Source organism: Ananas comosus, unplaced genomic scaffold (assembly GCF_001540865.1).
Source record: "Ananas comosus cultivar F153 unplaced genomic scaffold, ASM154086v1, whole genome shotgun sequence".
Lineage (NCBI taxonomy): Eukaryota > Viridiplantae > Streptophyta > Magnoliopsida > Poales > Bromeliaceae > Ananas > Ananas comosus.
The window spans coordinates 21,759-28,400 of NW_017890630.1; the positions used below are offsets into that span (position 1 = coordinate 21,759).

General features: G+C 44.8%; 1 pseudogene; it reads right to left on the reverse strand.

Annotated features, from left to right (window-relative positions):
- The window catches only part of LOC109703993, an 8,785-nt pseudogene extending 5,782 nt beyond the window's left edge, over nt 1-3,003 (reverse strand).
- Nucleotides 3,004-6,642: the final 3,639 nt, after the last annotated feature.

Genomic DNA, 6,642 nt, shown 5'->3' on the forward strand with positions numbered 1-6,642 from the left:
GATGCCATTTCTCTCTCTACAGGTGTCAGAATAATATGAAACTTCAAAGCTAGCCTCATAACAGTGTTCCTGACATCTCTGCCAATTTTCATAATTTTCTGACACTGTGCATTTTTCTGCTAATTTCTCAGTCCCGTCCTTTACAGAAAATTCTAACTTTTCTGTCTTCACTCCGATTTCACCCAAACACTTCCAAAAGATACCAAGGGACCTTCACAAGCTACTAATTTAATTTGGAAGCAATTCCTTTTCATTTTGACATTATCTGAGCCGAATTAGCAATAGAATCAGCTCCAATTCCATTACATGGCAGCAATTTCTCCCTTTTTGCACTACCACTTCGCACTGAGCACTTCAAAACCCTGTGAAAACATACCCTTGGCTTTTCCAAAACTTCACAATTGATTCGGAGATACCACAATTTATCCTCGCACCTCACTTTAATTCTTTTAATCAAAGTTAGCGTCGAAAATCCGAAAATTCTCTTTATATTTCGTTTCGCGCCCAATTTGCGCCGAAACACTTATTTATCTTCAGAATTCATTCACACGCATCACAAATCACTCAAGGATGATGTCCAACTAGCTCAATCCTCACTTTGATCCCCTAGATCAAATTTGACATCGCAACTCCAAGTTTCCATATGTTACATTCTCTTCTCGTTAACAAAAGTTTCGTCCGCGAAACTTAGATACATATTACTCCTCAGTGCTTAACGGATGGAGATAATTTCAACACTATTCCAAAGTTTCTCTACTTCATTCCATACTATACCGATTTCTCCGAATTAGTCTCTACGAAACCTTTGTTCGCGTTTCCAATTTCAGCTCGTCATCAATGCTTATCTTAGCAATTCTGACTAAATACTCCACAGGACCGAGCCTTCGCTGTCACGGTCCCTATACACTATCCTTCACGTGGACACGTTCGAAATATTCACCTCCGATGCACATGGGTAACTACTTGTCTCAATTACCACAGATCTGTTCGCAAATCGGATCGGCGATTTGCTAGGCCTATCATTTAACTTAACGTCTCTTGCCAGCAAGCGTAGCCCCAAGTATCACGAGACACAGTTCTCATTTGAGATATCGCATACCTGCTCCAACTGGGAGCAACTAAGACCCCAAATCATGCCAAGTCCCCGGATTGGGTCACAACCGCACCCTCAGTGCATCACCGATTTCACGATCCCACACGTGGCATTCCACGTACTCGGGTCTATGCTCGGACTACCGTCCTGACCAAAACTCTTCGCCCTACATGCAGGTATCGGGCCGCTGTCTCTCACAGCTGACTGCGCCTACCCAATGGGTCCAGGCTCCACAGTCCACAAGTGGTCCAGGCACGGATCGTCCTCAAGCACTACCCACAAACGTCGTCTCACCCGACACTCTACTGAGCACACGTACTGCTATCGGCTCCTAAGCACCTAGTGCGAGCCACCAGCTCACGAGTGATCCTTGGCACGCTTCACACTTAGCAACGCTAAAGTGCTACTGCCAACACACTCACGGCTGAATCGAATATGCATAGTACGAGTACCTATACTCGAGCGCTCTATACGCTACTATCGCGTGTCACACTAAGCCCAGCATTTGGCAATTCTGGCCTATGCACATCGACTACACGAGCACGACCTACCTACCTCAATTTGAGGCACTACTAGGTCCACGTGCATGTACCAGACATAATAGTGAGTTTACTTTCACTGTCCAATCTAATAGAACAACCTACAAAATGCTCGTTCCTACACGAGTTCCACGAACGTCGCGACTAGCCTCTCGCAATCAGCAACTCGCATTAATTTTGAGAGTTGGTCAAGCACTACGAGTCTCACTTCTTATTCACAGACTCTCACCAGCGATTTGCTAGTGCCATTTGGCCTCCTACCTGTTCCAGCAGGTACTACACATCCACAACACAAGCATGTTCGGGTCTTTACCCTTATCCATTCACTTGATCACTACTATACTCATGCACAAATAGTAGTAACAGACTAGATAATTAATGCATGCAATGAACCAATTTACATCATATTGCAATACATGCTTGCTTTAATTAACTCATACCTGCCACATTACGACCAGTCGCAGCAGGTTCCACCACATGGGTCGCCTATTCACGGCCACTTGCTGCCCGTCGCGAACCCCTCGGTTGCCTTATTCTCAGTCGCTCCCCAGACCGTGCCGCAGGTGACACATCCGCAGGCTGTCCTAGGGAGGAAAATGCTGTCACCAGCGTCTGGGCTCGGCTATCGCCTTGCTAGCACTCAAAACCTGGATGATCCGGTTGTCCACATCGAGTGCACTTTCCCTCCCGTTGCACGCAACGTCGTGCCCAATGAGAACCACCACAAATCACACATCTTGGGCAGGATCGGGTAGAGGATGATGTCGAGAAGTGTCCAGACCTTGACTGTTCATCTGAGTTACTTGGTAGCGACCTCACTCGCTTACATTCCTCAGATTCGCGCTCTTCACGCACGAAAGCATTGCCTTGCTCTATCCACAGAGCCCGATCCAAGACTTCAGCAAAAGTCTACAACTTAAGATTATGCACCACTTCGAAAATATCAGGCCGAAGTCCGCGTACAAAACATTCGGCTCGATCCATATCATCCCCTACCACATTCGGAACACAACTCACGATACGGGAAAATTCCCGCTCGTATTCCCTTACAGAGCGGTCTCCCTGCCGCAATTTCTGAAACCTGTCCCGAAGCTTTCTCTTTTCACTATCGGGAAAATAAACTGAAAGTATTAATTCCCGAAACTCCGTCCAACCCATAGGAGGAAGACTAGGTGATCGATTCCATTTGATATCGTTCCACCACACCTTCGCTGATCGTTGCAAACAATGCACGGCTAGATGTACCTTGTCCCGCTCCACCGTGTACAAGTCCTCAAACAAAGTCTCCATAGAGTCAATCCATAACTTCACAGTCCATGGATCTATGTCCTCTCCATCAAAAGTAGGTGGATTAAACTTCTTGAAGGACATGAGAGCCGCCAAAGCTCGCTCTCTTTTCGCTTCCACTTCTGAATTAACAAAAGTCGGATTGCCCGACCCCGACGGAAATGCCTCCGTCACAACTCCCGACTGTCCTCGACAGGCCCCAACTGGTGTAGTCACCAAGTGATCTACTGTCTCCTGAAGTCTTTTAATCCGTTTTTCTTGGCGCAGAGTAGCGTCCTGCTGACGTTGCACTACATACGCTTGTTGCCTCACTACCCCCACGAGTGTGGCCAACTGTTCGCGAAGCTCTAAGTCTCCGCTCGTCTTGGTTCGCTCGGGGACACCACTTGTCCCATCCCGCGCCGATCTAGACGAAGATCGCCTACGCGGTGCCGTCGCTTCCTGAAACACGACAACTCAGTTAGCCCTCGACCCTCTGGGTCGACTACGAAATAATTAATACCAACTCAAATCGGGCGAAAGTCATGCAAGGAAGCATATTCCCATCCCTCGGTTTCATGTTGTGTCGACCCAATATGAACTCACTTGGCTGAGAATAAACTGAACCTTGAATCTACCTCAAATATCTGTCTTAAAGGTTTACTAAACTCGACCCAATCGATTTATCTTTCGCCATACGTCACAAGTCCTCGTCTCTCACGAGCGTAAGTCCTTACGGTTTACTATCCTAGGTCTCCTAGGTCTATCTAAACCGTTTCTATTACTCTTTTTATGCACTTTTATGCTCTGATACCATTTAATCTGTTACGCCCCGAGCTCCGCCTATTTGGTCGGATTCGGGTACGCCGACAGACCGCCGAACGGACAGAGCCTCCCCTGTACGTTCTAGGCGTCACAATCTATACAATGCAATACAAGAGGTTCCAAACAGGAACTGTATTCAACCACAGATTGCATAAGTATCAAAAACATAAAATGCTAACTATGCTATTACAAGCATTCATCTCAGAATTTTTACTTTTACAATATTACATAAGCCTTTAAATTATTACAACTTATACACTTTTACTACAATTTTGTTTCATTCATACTGATACGCTGAGCTTGACCTCTTCAGGGTATTGCTATCTCGGTCTCAGTGGTGGGGCGCTATCTACGAAGCTACGCCCTGTCCTCGCGCCGCCGCGCCGCTCGCGTGCAACCTGTACCCCCAAAACAACACGGGGGTGAGAACTATATAAATATAGTTCCCAGTGGGTACGGCCACCCAAGAGAAGAGCTCGACCCACCAGGTCCAAAGGAGGCAACAGTAGGTTAGTTCAACAAATAGATAGATAGATATTTGACTATGCAACAAATAAAACCATACCTTGCCTCGCTGCTATGCAATATGCAATACCTGTAAATCATGTAAGTAGATTACTTGATTCTACTTTATATCATTAACCGTTCTTTACTTGTAGCCGTTCTTTTCTTTCTTAGCTAGTTTCATTCATTAGCTATTTTCTTTATTCTTTACTCTTTGTCAAATTATGCTCACTGGCGATTCTTTCCTAAGGTTATTTTACCTTAGCCATCTATGCCACTCGACTCGGTCTTGAGTCAATCATCCGCGGAGTACCGCGTCAAGTCAGGCTCGAGGTGAAGGACGTCTCACAAGCACCTCAGCCTTAAGTCCACGCGACACTAGGTCCATCACAGGGAGAGGAGAACCGTCGATCCCTGTGACCCTAAGTCGCTCAAGCTTAACGGGCGAGGAGAACCGTCAAACCCGTTAGCTCATACCGGGAGAGGAGAACCGTCGATCCCGTTGAATCACTACCGGGAGAGGAGAACCGTCGATCCCGTAGTTATGATTCTATTCTTGCCATCAACACCATTCCTAGGGATTCCGGAATCCATTTTCACAACTTAAGGGTTTTTACTCTTTTACCCTATGTTGACGACCTTTCTAGGTCTATACTATTCACTTTCTAGTGGTCCTATTACCACTATAATTCATAACTTAGTTTACTTTTACTGAGTGTTTCTTTACATCATAACCTAGGTTTATTTACACTAGGTTTAATATTCTTTCTCCTAGATCTCAACTCTAGGTTTACTTGCTTGACCTATGTCCAATGACACTAGGTTAATGTCCGACCTATGTTCAATAACACTATGTTCATGCCACTCGATCTATTCATCATCCCAGCTATCCACAACTAGGGTTATAATTTGCACATTTTCATTTACTTCGTTACCGTCCAAATTTCTACTCAATTGGAGATGTCGATTTATACCCAATTCTTAGGGATTTAACATGAGGTTCATAGTTTTCATATTCTCACTCATCTTGTTACCATCGAGGTTTCCAGTCAATTAGAATTATCGACATTCATATAGCTTGAACTATAATACATTCACTTATACATATGTTTAGACATAGGCATTAAACTTCCACTTTTACGTGGCAACACTTATGTAGACTTTAGCTTCTATGTTCACAATTCGTATTCAGCTTACGTGCCCTTGGCATTTACAGGTTCAACATTGATATATCATGTATTTGAACATATGAATTTAGCATAATTATGCATTTAACTTTCACGTTCACATATCGACAATTATATGTATCTAGCATGATCTACAACATATTCATATGCCTCTAGTATATTCATCATCGGATTATCATTATACATCATCTAGCATTGATCATAATGCATTCATATATCATTAATCATGTATGCCTATTCATATACATATATATTAGCATTATGTCCATATGTCGACAATCATAGTCATATATGCGTCAAATGAAATCATATTTTACTTTGGCATGGAAGTGACCTAATCACTTCGGTAAAGCACAACCCACCTTTACTCGGTACTGGAATGAGAGAAATCCACTTCTCGCCCTTTTCCACGAATCGCGACCCGCGCTCCCGACGCTTGTCGCCGAAAATGTTCTTTTGGCGATATCTTCGCGTAGGCTCGACGGATTGCCGAACCGACTTCACCAACGCGTTTGTTTTACCCTCAATTAGGTTTGTACGTGGTCAATTTCACGTTAGGACTTCTATCCTGCAAAAGTGCATTATCGAGGTCAGTTTCTATAAAAACCCTTTTCGATGCAATTTCACAATTCAATTCCTTCTTTTCTTTCATTTTTTTCCATCTTTCTTTCTTGTTTTTCCTTATTTTTTCTTTTCTTTCTTTCTTTCTTTCTTGCTTTCTTTCTTTCTTTTCTTACAGGGTAGCTGTTACTGCTGCTGCTGCTGCTGCTCAGCAGCTGTAGCTGCTGAGCTGCTGAAGCTGCTGCTGANCTGCTGCTGCTGCTGCTCAGCAGCTGTAGCTGCTGAGCTGCTGAAGCTGCTGCTGACTGCTGAAGCCACTGCTGCTGAGGCTGCTGCTGTTGCTGAAGCTGTTAAGCTGCTGCTGCAATTATTGCAGCAGCTGCTGCTGAAGCTACTGCCTGCGCAAGCTGCTGCTGCTGCTGCTCAGCAGCTCTGCTGCTGAAGCTACTGCTGCTGCTGAAGCTGCTAGCTGCTGCTGCTGAAGTTGAACTGCTGTTGCTGCTGAAGACAGCCTAGCAGCAGCTTGGCTAAGCTGTTGCTGCTGCTGAAGCTCCTATTGCTGCTGCTGCTACAACCAGTAGCAGCAGGGAGAGAGATGACAGGGAGAGGTAGAAAACTCACCTCTTATCTTCTTCTTTTTCTTCTTCTTCTTCTCTTTTCTCTTCTT